The sequence below is a fragment of the Typopeltis vanoorti genome, chromosome 1, assembly GCF_054136105.1.
Source record: "Typopeltis vanoorti isolate ZY-2024b chromosome 1, IOZ_Tvanoo_1.0, whole genome shotgun sequence".
Classification (NCBI taxonomy): domain Eukaryota; kingdom Metazoa; phylum Arthropoda; class Arachnida; order Uropygi; family Thelyphonidae; genus Typopeltis; species Typopeltis vanoorti.
In genome coordinates, this window is record NC_143549.1 from 147226389 (window position 1) to 147240173 (window position 13785).

At 35.5% G+C, this 13785-nt stretch overlaps 1 protein-coding gene across 1 annotated transcript in view; it reads right to left on the reverse strand.

The window, feature by feature from the left end:
- Rpi (Ribose-5-phosphate isomerase) overlaps positions 1-13785 on the reverse strand; it is a 118115-nt gene that overhangs the window by 68902 nt on the left and 35428 nt on the right. The gene's annotated exons all lie outside the window — the stretch shown is intronic.

Sequence of the window (13785 nt, forward strand, 5' to 3'; positions counted from 1 at the left end):
GGAACTGGACAATGAGACTTATTTGTGCCTATGGTCCCACAGAAAGTTCTACTAAGGTAGAAGTGGAGGAATTTTTTGAGGCTTTAGAAAAAGCAACTGACACAATGAAAAACTGGTCCTTGTTGGGAATCTAAATAGCAGAGTAGGAAATGATTGTGAGACATACAAAAATATTTTGGGAAAATTTGGAGAAAAGAGCAAAGCTAATAATAATGGCAAATATCTGTTGGATTTCTGCTCAGGACATGGACTTGTTATTACTAACACCATGTTCCAACATAAAAATGTGCACAAATTCACATGGAGAGAAGAGGCAAGGAATAAGAAAAGTCTCATTGACTATGTTATTGTTGACAGTGATGTTTTCTCCCTGGTGCAGGACACCAGAGTGTACAGAGGATTTGAAATTGGAAGCGATCACTATTTAGTCTTGAGCTGGATAAAATTGAATTTCATATTGAAAAGAATAACATGTAAGAAAGTTTTAAAGCGAATAAAAGTTGAGCAGCACTCAGATGTGAACTGTAGACTAAAATACACAAAGATTATTGAATTAAAAATGAAAGAGTTTGAGAACAGGAATCAAACCTTGGAGATTCAGTGGCAAACTCTGAAGAAAACAGTGATTGATTCTGCCAGAGAGGCATGTGGTGAGGTTGTCTGTAAGGATAAAAAAATCAGAACTCCATGGTAGACACAGGAAGTTAAAGAGGCAGTGAAGGAAAAGAAGAAAGCATATCAAAAGTTCCTGTCAAATAAATCAGCTTGTGCTCGTAGAGAATATAGAGACAAATGCAAGAATGCTAAACACTGTGTAAAACTAGCTAAACAAAAGTCATGGGAGGACTTTGGCAAGAATATAGAAAATAAATATCAAGAAGGTGGAAAAATATTCTGGGGGTTGTTGAAGAAGCTTAGGAATGGAGGAAAGAGTGCCGTAAAAGGAGTTAGAGATGATAAAGGTGGCATGAAAATGGGAGAAAAAGATATCCTTGAAGTATGGAGTAATTACTTTGAAACTGCTAAATGAAACAAGCAGTGATGACAGCACAGTGGTAAAAAACACTGACCAGGCATGCAGTCAGGAATACATATCCATAATTGAAGTAGAAAAAGCCATCAAAGGCTTCAATGTGGAAAGGCAGCAGGAGTAGATGATATTCGACCAGAAATGCTGAAGTATGGTGGTATAAGAGTCTTACAGTGGCTGCACTGCATAGTTCAGAAAGCCTGGACAGAGGGACAAATTCCCGATGATTGGAGTAGAGCTCTCGCAGTACCCATATATAAAAAGGGAAATAAAACTGAATGTGAGAATTACAGAGGTCTTTCTCTACTGAGCATTCCTGGCAAGATCTATACAAGTATACTTGAGAAACGGTTGAGAAGAATTGTAGAAGAAAAGCTTGGTGAAGAACAAGCTGGATTCAGGCCAAATAGAGGCTGTCAGGATCAGATCTTCACTTTACGACAAATAGTCGAAAAAGCATGGGAATATAACAAAGATCTGTATTTAAGTTTTGTCAATTTGGAAAAGGCATATGACAAGGTGCCAAGAGAAAAGCTATTCAATATGCTGCAGTTATATGGTGTCAATGGGGCATTATATCAAGCAATACTTAGTCTTTATTTGAGTATGTAAGTCAGCAGTTAGAATTGAAGGAAGTACAGGAAGATGGTTTAATGTTAAATCTGGTGTGAGACAGGGATGTACATTATTCCCTCTGTTATTCATTATCTATATGGATCAATTATGAAGGAAAGTGGTATTAAACATGATATCAAAATTGGAGAAGTTAATGTCAGCTCTTTGCTTTATGCGGATGATGTTATACTTCTAAATAAATCCGCTACAAGTCTGCAAGATTCTCTGACTAAATTAAATAGCTGTTGTAATAGATATGGTATGAAGGTCAGCAATAAAAAGACAAAGACAATGAAAATAGGCAGAATCATTGAAAATGTCAACTGTGTTGTGAATGAAGAACCTGTGGAACAAGTAAAACATTTCAGCTATTTAAGCACGATTTTTACTGAAGATGGTAAATTAAATATAGAAATAGACAACAGAATCAGCAAAGCTGGTATGGTGGGAAGTCAGTTGAATAAATCCATATGGAATAACAGAGAAATTAGTCGGAACACTAAATTAGCTGTATACAAGACAGTGTTCAAACCAGTTTTAACTTATGGATCTGAGAGCTGGGTCAGAAGTAAAACACTTGACCAAAGACTAGAGACCACAGATATGAGAGTCCTGAGAAAGATTACAGGCATGAACAGATGGCATCAATGGCAATATCATATTAAAAACGAGGATATTAGGAAAGAACTTGACATTGTCAGCATCCAGGAATGCGTTAGCAGAGCTAATCTCAGGTGGTATGGTCACTTAAACAGAATGGGCGAGGAAAGATTAGCAAAACAACCCAGAGGAAGACCAAGATATAGGTGGATTGATACGATACAAAGTGCCTTAGATGATAGAAATATAAGATCTGATAATGTTGGAGTCTTGACAAGTAACAAACTGATTTGGAGGAAAGTTGTAGATAGGAAATTAATAATGATGTAATTTTTTTCATGTAGTACTATCATATCCTGTACACCCCTTGAGGGTACATGGCAGGAATTTGATGACGATGATGATGATGATTATATAGGTAAGTAAGAAAAAGTAATTACTTACAGATTTATAACCTAGAATAAACTTTTTATTTCATATTTTTTATTGTTTCAATTTCAATATGTTTAAATAGGATCATCATTTCCTGATATAAACTTAAGGAGGTGTATATAATACTAAGATAGTAACAAATAAATAAGTTACATTATTATTAATTTCTTATCAGTAATTTCTTCCCGAGGTATTTGTTAGGTATCCCATACTGACATATCTTACATTTTGGTCTTCTGAAGCACTTCAAAGTGCATCAATTGATCTAGATCTTGACATCTTCTGGGTCTTTTTTCCTGGGCATCAAATGGCTATTTTTGTTAAGTTTTCATCTCCCATTCTCATTAAGCGATCATAAAACTATGGATTAGCTCTGCTCTTAAAACATTCATGAATGTTAATAAGGCCAATTTCTCTTCTCTTACATCTTCATTTTTAATATCACTCTTCCACTGATGCCATTTTCTCTTTGATGTCATGTTTGAACAAGAGGAACTGTTTAAAGTTATTCAAAGCTGAAATTTTTTTTATATGTTCAACATGTTCACTATTGTTCATAAAATGATTAACACACATGCACACACAGTATACATTAATGAACCTGTTTGACATTAATTGGGTCATTATGGTCTCCCAAATTTTGAGTTAATACTGCAGCCATTATTGAGATTAAGGAGATGCTTTGCTGCTGCTAATCCTAAAAACAGATTGTAATAGATTACTGGTTAGCCAGACCTGACTTACCATAATAATGATAGCATATGTATTTCTGGTATTCTTTTCGAAGTGAATGTTAACTATTGAATGTCTTTCCTGTGTCAAAAACAGGAGATTTGCAAGCACAAGGTTCATAAAAAAATGAACTCTCAGATGTCAAAAGATGGAGCTTAGGAAAAAAAACAGATAAGAGGTTAGTTTGATTTCTTTTAATAGTGGTGTGTAATTATATTTATGTGGTACTTTGTCCATTTGTTCAGAAGAATCCTGAATATAAGAATGTGTATAATTCTGCTGTGACCTTATATGTCAGAGCGGGAAAGAAATGTAGTATTATATTTATTTAAAACATGAAACTTTAAAGAAATACCTGTTCTGAAGAATTTATAATTACTAGCATGTTTCATCATTAAGTTCCATGTAAATTCACATGGATACAAACTATTTTCCAAAGCAATTTTAGAAGCAGCTGACACCATAATAGGGAAATATTGCAAGATAATCAAACCCTGGATTACAGAAGACATTTTACAGCTATGTGAGAACCATGGATAACCATGAAATCCGGTATAAACAAGGATAATGATAGTAGGACCAGGGGTGACCTAGAATCACCTGGATAGGTGATTTACCTTCTCCAATTAGAAAATGAACTAATTCTTCATCCTCCATCTTGTTATAAGAGGATCCCAAAACAAACACCTGGAGAGATTGTCTCCCCAGGCATTTGTCTCAGGTGTCCAGGACTGTCACCTTTATATTGTCCCAATAGCCTACAGAGAAGAAATTCACATGGAAAGAACTGACAAGAAAAGCTTTTATTTTTATGTTAATCTTATCTACAAAAGATAACGACAATAGAGTATATTAAAACTGTGGGTGGGTTAAGGTTAAATAACACTAAGTAACAAAGTGAACATTTCTGTTCTGCTTGGAAGCTAAAACAGAAATATGATTATGTTCAATATGCTAAATCTGAATGTGAACTTAAGATGTCTTACAACATTCTGGGTTTTTCAGTAATCCAAATTACATGTTGACATGCTAACTGCATTTTACTGCATAAAGACACCTGTGAGATTTCCAAAAGTATCTTTACAGAAGTTCTTTTGTCTAGCAAAACAACTTTTATGGGTTGCTACATTCTTATTTCATATGCATATCATATGACTTCAAATATAGAATTATAAAATCTTCATCTAAGAATTATACATTTCTTGTATTATGAAATATCTCTTCCATATGAACTGAAACTAGAAAGCAAACTGCCCTACTAAAGGGCATGTTATAATCTAAGAATTACATCCATTAATATAACTGACAGTTTCTCTCAACTTCATCTCAAGGGAAGAAGAGGTTTGCATATCCTTATTTCTTATAAAGAGCATTTCTGAGTATCTAGGTAAGACTTTGAAGAAATTCCAACTCAATGCCACCTTTAAACCCTTCAACCAAATTCACAATCATTTACTTTCTCCAAAAGACAAATTGGCACCATTGCTGCTATCTAGTGTTTACCATGTTCCTGCATTTTGCCTTGGTCAAGTGATGAAAATCAGTTGAAAACATATTTCAAAACATCAGGGCCATATCCAGCTTATCACACCTCATGAATCTGATCTGCTTCAACATGAAATCGACAATGCTAGCCATGTGATCCAATGTGATAATACCAATTTGCAGAGCTATATTTACACGAGGCACCTCCAGAAAGTAAGGTTCAGTCAAGAATTTAAAAAAAAAAAAAAACCTAGAGAACAAAAAGATTTATTATACACTAAAATACCTATATACATACTTTATTTTCCACATAGTCACAAATGATTTCCAGGCATTTTTGGTATCGTACCAACAGATTCTTCATAAACACATCAAAAAAGTCTGCCACCAGTGAGTTCAACCACTGAGATGGGAGCCACTGCTTCATATCAAGGAACAAGGGCATGAGGGTAGGTAGTCGAAAAGTTTCCACCCAAACTGTTGAATTTGCTGGACAGTTCAAGCTGCAGTATGAACTTGCACATTGTCTTGTAAAAGCACGATCCCTGACTTGATTCCTTGTCTTTTGTTCTGAATTGCTCATCTGAGTTCTTCAGAGTTTCACAATATGCATCAGCATTAATTGTGGTTACTCACTGAAGAAAATTGACATACAAGATCCCTTTTCAGTCCCAGAAAATAGTGGCTGTAATTTTTTTGATTGACAGTGCCTTTTTTTAAATTTTTTTGCTTTTGGAGATGACGAATGGTGCGACTGCATTGATTGTTGTTTTGACTCAACGTTTGTACACAAAATCCATGTTTCGTCACAGTCAGTATACGAGAAAAATGTTAATCTCCTTCATTTTCATAACACTGCAAAAATTTTTGTGCTGATTCCACTCATTGCTGTTTATTTGCATTGGGAACCCATCTGGCACACAATTTCTTATACTCCAGCTTTTCTGTTCCAATTTCATGAATGACTGAGTGTTTGGTAATTCTGTTGTCCATCTCCAATATTTAATAATTATTATATATATAGAAGTATATATAATATGACATCATTTCTCCTAACACAGTATGTCTTCTAAAAATCACTTTGTTTTAGGGTTAGAACACTCAAAATCTAAACAGTCTAAGTTAATATCACAAACACTAAAAAAAAATTACTACAGTTTTAAACATCTTTAATTCCTAATAAAGCTAATAACTAGGAGGAGACCTCCACATCACCTTTAAAGAATGCAGAGAACCGACTGGGGCTTCTGACCTAATGCCCAATCCTCACCTTCACATAGTGTGCCCTGTCAGTAGGTATCCACTGGATAGTGAAATAACAAGGATGAGCTGGCAATTTAGGAATTAGCCTACAAATTGTACTCTCTCTCTCTCTCTCTCTCTCTCTCTCTCTCTATTGGCTTAAACCACAAATAATATGATATGCAACATGATGAGATTTCATGCGAATTGGGACATCACCCAATTAAACAAGACCTCTGCTGTTTTCATCAGGAAACCAGGGCAAGCAGTGAAAAGTCAGCTATGGGAACAGATTCAAGCTCAACTTATAAAAGAAGAACAACAAATCCAACATCAGAATTGAAGATAGCAACCAGCAACATATGGTGTATTAATGGAAAGGAAATCGAGCTTGCAGAAGAAATGGAAAAACACCACATCACTGAAATAAGGAAGACAAAAACAAGTGAGATCTTACTAAATAATAAGTATAGGATGTTAAATTCAGGAAATAATGATTATGGAAAAGAAGGAGTAGCGATAGAATTCAACACCAAACATGAAGATAAACTTCTTGATTGTATGGCAGTTTCAATCAGAGTTATGTGTACAAACTTCAAAATGGGAAAATAGACAATGAAACTTATTCATGTATATGGTCCCACAAAAGAATCTTCTAAGGAAGTAGGGAAATTGTTTTGAGTCATTTGAACAGGCAGCTAACATAAAGTGGTACTTGTTGGAGATCTAAACAGCAGAATAGGAAGTCAATCCCACCAGGCATACAGAAATGTTTTGGGAAAATCTGGAAAAAAGGGCAAGGCTAATAATAATGGTAAGTATCTGCTGGATTTCTACTCAGCATATGGACTAGTCATTAATACCATGTTCCAACATAAAGATATGCACAAGTTCATGGAGAGAAGACAAGAAATAAGATGAGTGATAGATTGGGTCAGTGAATTTAGCACTCGTGTAAAATTGTGATTTTTTGTCTGTTTTATAGTGTTTTTCCCTTAAAAAAAAAGTGTTTTATAATATATTAATGCAGATTTTAGTGTTTTACATGGTGCCAAAAACGCACAAAAAATGTAATGCTAAGAAGAGCAGCAAAACTGAGAACGAGAAGGCTTGCTGCGCTAAGGAAATTTATTGAAGATATTGAGGAGGATGCTGAAAATGAATTAATCTCCAAAATTGCAAAGTTTAAAGCAAATTATCAGAGAGATGACACAGGAATTACAGAAAGTCAAGAGCCATTTAAATGAACATAAAGAGGAAAAGAAAATTCTTCTTATTATTATTCCTTCCCTCCTCTTTTACCTTGAGGTGTCAAGGATTTTTCTATATTTAACTGATACCGGAAAAGAAAACTTAAGCAGCAAAATAAGAAACAACAAAGCACGAAATCAGGTAAGTCAGTAAGAAGCAAAAATCTGGTAAGTAACGTTTGTAAAAAGAAAGATGTTATTTGGTATAGAGACCATCATGAAACATGCTGTTGATGAGCAGGTTATAACTTCAAGTTTTCCCTGAGCAAAAATTAAAAATATAATGCAAGCAATTCAAAAACTGAAAAGAGAAGTAAACGCGATCGTAATTGTAGTGGGTACAAACAGCTTAACTAGCATTAAGTTCAGTATGAGAGAGGACATGAAAGAATTGTTGGAAGATGCGAGAGTGAAAAGTGAAAATAGTATGTTACCTCCATATGATAAAAATGAATTAAGAAAAAGGGCTATGACAGCAAACAATTTGATGCATAGGCTGTGCAGAAGGAATGGATGCGAGTTTTTCTCGCATCCATTTCCGATGTGTAGTGCGAGTTTAAGGGACGATTGGATTTGTATAAGAGGAATGGCCTACACTTGAATGCATTTGGTATCAGGAGTCTTGAAAAACTAATAACTGGAATAAGACCTAACACAAAGTCAAGGAAACTAAATTATAATGGGAGGAATGGTGACAATATGAGTGTAATAACGACAATGTTATATAACTGTGCTAATGACAGGAATGAGCATTATCATGGAAATGATTACAACGAGAGAACGATTTCAACTTTGTGTTCGTCCGGTTCAGACCCATCAAATGTGTGCAAAGATATCTATATGTATAAGGCACTACAGAAGAACAGAGAGCTGCAAGTTTTCCAATTGTGTAATGCAGACTGCAGACAAGGGTATACAAAAGAACATGCAGGTAGATTATTATGTCCATATACGAATGCTTGGAGAAACAAAGTAGAGCTTGTTGCCTTGCTCAATATGTTGGAACCTCAGATTATAGGCATTAGTGAGATGAGACCTGGCTATCAAAATCAGACATACTAACTGGTATTGAGTGTAAAGGGTACAGTATTTTTAGGAAGGATAGACAAGATAGGATAGGAGGGGGGGGTGCTGCTAATGATATCAGATGACTTGAATCCAGTTAGTGTAGCAGTGAGTTTGAAGCCATCTAGTGAGAGGTGGAATCTGACAAGATCAATTATATAGTGGGGTGTTGTTACAGACCTGGTGGATCGGTTGCTAGTAATTAAGAAATGCATCGCCAAATAGAAAAGATGAGCACATAAACAGTAATCATAATGAGAGACTTTAATTATCCAAATATTGATTGGGTAGCAGTAAAATCTCATGAAAAGAATGAAAATGAAATTACTGAGCTATTGCAAGACAACTTCCTCAAGCATCATGTGACAGAAGAGACTTCAGGTCAAAGCGTGTCAGATTTAATTATATTATCAGAGGGCATTTCAGGTAAAGATAACTATTCTGCCTTCAGTTGGTGACAGTGATCATGCAGTACTCACTCAGGAAGTGACTAAGTTTATAAATGTTCCATTCGGAAAAGGTTACATGCTAAACTACAAAGCAGGAAATTATGACCAACTGTGAGGAATATACTGGGTTCAGCACAATGGTATTGGTTACTGGATGGGAAGAATACTGATAATGCATTGGAAACATTTAAAAAATATTTAAATGATGTGATATCAGAATGTGTCTTGAGAATTCAAAGAATAAATAGTATAGGAATCAAGTGGATGTATAATCTTATAAGCAAGAGATTTGTAAGAAAAGGATGATGAGGAAGGAATACTGTGTGCATAAGGATGATGTCCATTATGAAACTTATAAGCAGCAGGCTTAGAAGAGTCATAACCGTTGTACGAAAAGTTAAGTCTGAGTATGAAAAGAAACTGGCTCTGCAAGCTAAAGACAACCCACAAGAATTCTATTGATATGATGCAAGTAAAAGAATGAATATGAAAGAATAACTCTTCTAAATACAGATGGCATGAGGGTGATGGATGCAGAAGAGGTTGTTCAACTAATGAGTGCCCATTTTGTTGAAAGCTATCAGCTTGGTGTATGCAACATTGAGGATACTGCTACCTCTTCACTGGATGAAGTAACTCAGATGTATGAAGAAGAGATATTAGAGCTGTTGAACAAACTGAATAAGAATTCAGCAATATCGACTGATAGGATATCAGCACTGGTGCTAAAAGAGTGTTGAGCTGGACTGGCTATTCCTTTGCCCAGGCTATGTAATACGAGTCTCAGAACAGGGAAGATTCTAAAGAAATGGAAAGAATATATGGTGATTCCATTACACAAGAGTGGCGCAAAGACTAATGTTATCCAACTATTGACCAAATCTCAGGAGTGGTGGTGAAGATTTTGGAAAAATTGGTTAGGGCTGGCATTCAGAAATGGGTTGACAGTGAATCTCTATAATGGACATGGTTCACTAATGGAAGGTCATGTTTTAGCAACTTGTTCACATTCTATAACAAAGTTACCATTGAACTAGACAAAGGGAATAGATACACCATGATACTTTTGGATTTTGCTAAAACTTTTGACAGAATATAGCATGGTACATTGTTGCATAAATTGGAGAATGTGGGTTTGGATTATAGAATATTAGCACGAATATGAGGATAGCTGACTGACATATCAAAAAGTGGTATACAGGGGATGCAAGTCTGCAAGATTCAAGGTAACTAGTGGTGCACCACAAGGATTGGTCTTTGGCCCCTGATATTCAATCTGCTCATTAATCGTATTGGGAGGGGTTTGACAGGTGGCATACAGCTATTTTTTAATGATGCAAAGATAGGTAGGGTAATCAGGAATGCAGTACTTGCAGAATGATTTGAATAGGCTGGAATTGTGGGCATATGAAAATGGATGTTAGTAAATGTAAAGTCATGCACACTGGCATGATTAGATATCCAAATTTTGTATTATATTGGTGGAATTATGCTAGAAGAAACTGATCAGGCTAAGGATCTCGGAGTGTTAAGTAGATAGGAAGTTGAAGTGCAGGCCCATGTAGCAAAATTGCAAATACAACTCAAAAGATAATTGCAATGCTGAAACAAACTTTCACATGTAAAGATACTGATGTCATTTTGCCTCTTTACAAGGCCTTGATAAAACCTTACTTGGAGTATTGTATGCAGGTGTGGTCTCCTGGTTTTCCTCTGCAATTGTGATACAGTGAAGAGATTGCAAAGGAGAGTTAAAAATGATATCAAGATTGTGGAATACTGATTATGAACACAGAATGAAAATTTGTAGACTGCAGACACTAGTAAACAGGAGAAAGATGGGGTGATATGATTGAGACTTAGAAATTTCTGAAAGGATTATTTCAGTTTATGGAATTTTTAAGGATGGCAGAGAAAGGATAAGAGGGCATCCTCAGAAGCTGAGAATGAATGTTGCTAAGAAGGGAGTGAGGGATAGATTTTTCTCTCATAGAGTGGTGCATGATTGGAATGGATTGCCATTGGATGTTGTGTGTGTGTGCAGGCAGTGTGGATGAATTCAAGAATAAGTATGATAGCTGGTGAGCATTGTACGTGGCCTTAGTTGAGTTATTAACTCTGTGGAGGTGGTCTCTCTTAATCATCAAATTCTTGACATGTACTGTAAAGGGGTGTATAGGATATGATAGTACTACATAAAAATTTGCATCATTAATAACTTCCTATCTACAATTTTCCTCCAAATCAATCTATTACCTGTCAAGACTCCAACATTGTCAGATATTATATTTCTATCTTCTAAGATACTTTTCACAGTATCAATCCACCTACATCTTGGTCTTCCTCTGGGTCTTTTGCCTGCCAACCTGTCAGAGAATGCTTGTTTTGCTAATCTTTCTTCTCCCATTCTGTTTAAGTGACCAGATTAGCTCGGCTAAAACATTCCTGGATGCTAACCATGTCAAGTTCTTTCCTAATATCCTAGTTTTTAATATAATATTGCCATTGATGCCATCTGTTCACACCTCTAATCTTTCTCAGGACTCTCATATCTGCAGTCTGTAGTCTTCGGTCAAGTGTTTTACTTCTAACCCAGTTCTCAGATCCATAAGTTAAAACTGGTTTGAATACTGTCTTGCATACAGATAATTTAGTGTTTTGACTAATTTCTCTCTTATTCCATATAAATTTATTCAGTTGATTTCCTACCATACCAGCTTTGTTGATTCGCTTGTCCATTTCCATATTTAATTACCATTTTCCCTAAAAATCATACCTAAGTAGCTGAAATGTTTTACTTGTTCTATAGGTTCTCTATTCACAGTACAGTTGATATTTTCAATGCTTTTGCCTATTTTCATTGTCTTTGACTTCTTATTGATGACCTTCGTACCATATATATTACAACAGTTTTTCAATTTAGTCAGAGAATCTTGCAGACTTGTAGTGGGTTTATTTAGAAGAATCCTCCGCATAAAGCAAAGAGCTGACATTAACATCTCCAATTTTGATATCATTTAATACCACTTTCCTTCATTATGTGATCCATACAGATAATGAATAACAGTGGGGATAATGTACATCCTTGTCTCACATCAGATTTAACATTAAACCATCTTCCTGTACTTTCTTCAATTCTAACTGCTGTCACTGACTTACAATTCAAACAAAGATTACGTATCGCTCGACATTATGTCCCAATGACACCATACAACTCTAGTGTTTTGAACAGCTTCTCTCTCTTGACACCTTGTCATATGCTTTTTCCCGATCTACAAAACTTAAATACAGATCTTAATATATTCCCATGATTTCTCAACTATTTGTTGTAAAGTGGAAATCTGATCCTGACAGCCTCTATTTGGCCTGAATCCAGCTTGTTCTTCATCAAGCTTCTCTTCCACAATCCATCCTCAACCGTTTCTCAAGAATACTGGTATAAATCTTACCAGGAACACTAAGTACGGAAATACCTCTGTAATTCTCTCATTCAGTTTTATTTCCCTTTTTATATATGGGTACTATGAGAGCTCTACTCCAATCATCAGGAATTTGCCCCTCTGTCCAGGCCTTTTGAACTTGCAGTGCAGCCACTATAAGACTTATACCTCCATACTTGAACATTTCTGGTCAAATATCATCTACTACAGCTGCCTTTCCACATTTCAGGTTTTTGATGGCTTTTTTTACTTCAAGTATGGATATGTATTCCTGATTGCATGTGTGGTCAATGTTTTTTTACTACTATGCTGTCACTGATTGTTTCATTTAGCATATTTTCAAAGTAATTACTCCATACTTCAAGGATATCTTTTTCTCCAGTTTTCATGCCACCTTTATCATACCTAATTCCTTTTACAGCACTCTTTCCTCCATTTCTGAGCTTCTTCAACAACCTCCAGAATATCTTGCCACTTTATTGATATTTATTTTCTATGTTCTTACCAAAGTCTTCCCATGACTTTTGTTTAGCTAGTTTTCCATAGTGTTTAGCTTTCTTACATTTATAGCTGTATTCTCTAAGAGCACAAGCTGACTTATTTGCCAAGAACTTGATATGCTTTCTTCTTTTCCTTCACTGCCTCTTTAACTTCCTGTGTCCACCATGGAGTTCTGATTTTTCTATCCTTGCAGACAACTTCACCACATGCCTCTCTGGCAGAATCAATCAATGTTTTCTTCGGGGCTTGCCATTGAATCTTCAAGGTCTGGTTCCTGTTCTCAAACTCGTTTTTTCTTCAATAATCTTTGTGTATTTTAGTCTACAGTTCACATCTGAGAGCTGCTCAACTTTTATTCGCTTTAAAACTTTCTTACATGTTCTTCTTTTCAACATGAAATTCAATTTTATCCTGCTCAAGACTTAATCACTTCCAATTTAAAATTCTCTGTACACTCTGGTGTCCTGCACCAGTGGGAAAACATCACCATCGCCAATAACATAGTCAATGAGACTTTTCTTATTCCTTGATTCTTCTCTCCATGTAAATTTGTGCACATTTTTATGTTTGAACATGGTGTTAGTAATAACCAGTCCATGTCCTAAGCAGAAATCCAAGAGGTATTTGTCATTATTATTAGCTTTGCTCTTTTCTTCTCAAAATATTTTTGTATGTCTGACAATCATTTCCTACTCTGCTATTTAGATTCCCGACAATGACCAACTTTTCATTTTTCATTGTGTCAGTTGCTTTCTCTGAAGCCTCAAAATATTCCTCCACTTCTACCTTAGTAGAACCTTCTGTGGGACCATTCATGCTGGTTCAGGATATAAGACAATACAGAGGATTTGAAATTTTAAGTGACCATCATTTAGTTTTAAGTAGGATAAAACTGAATATTACACTGAAAAGAGCAGTATTAAAAAGAATTAAAGTTGAGCAGC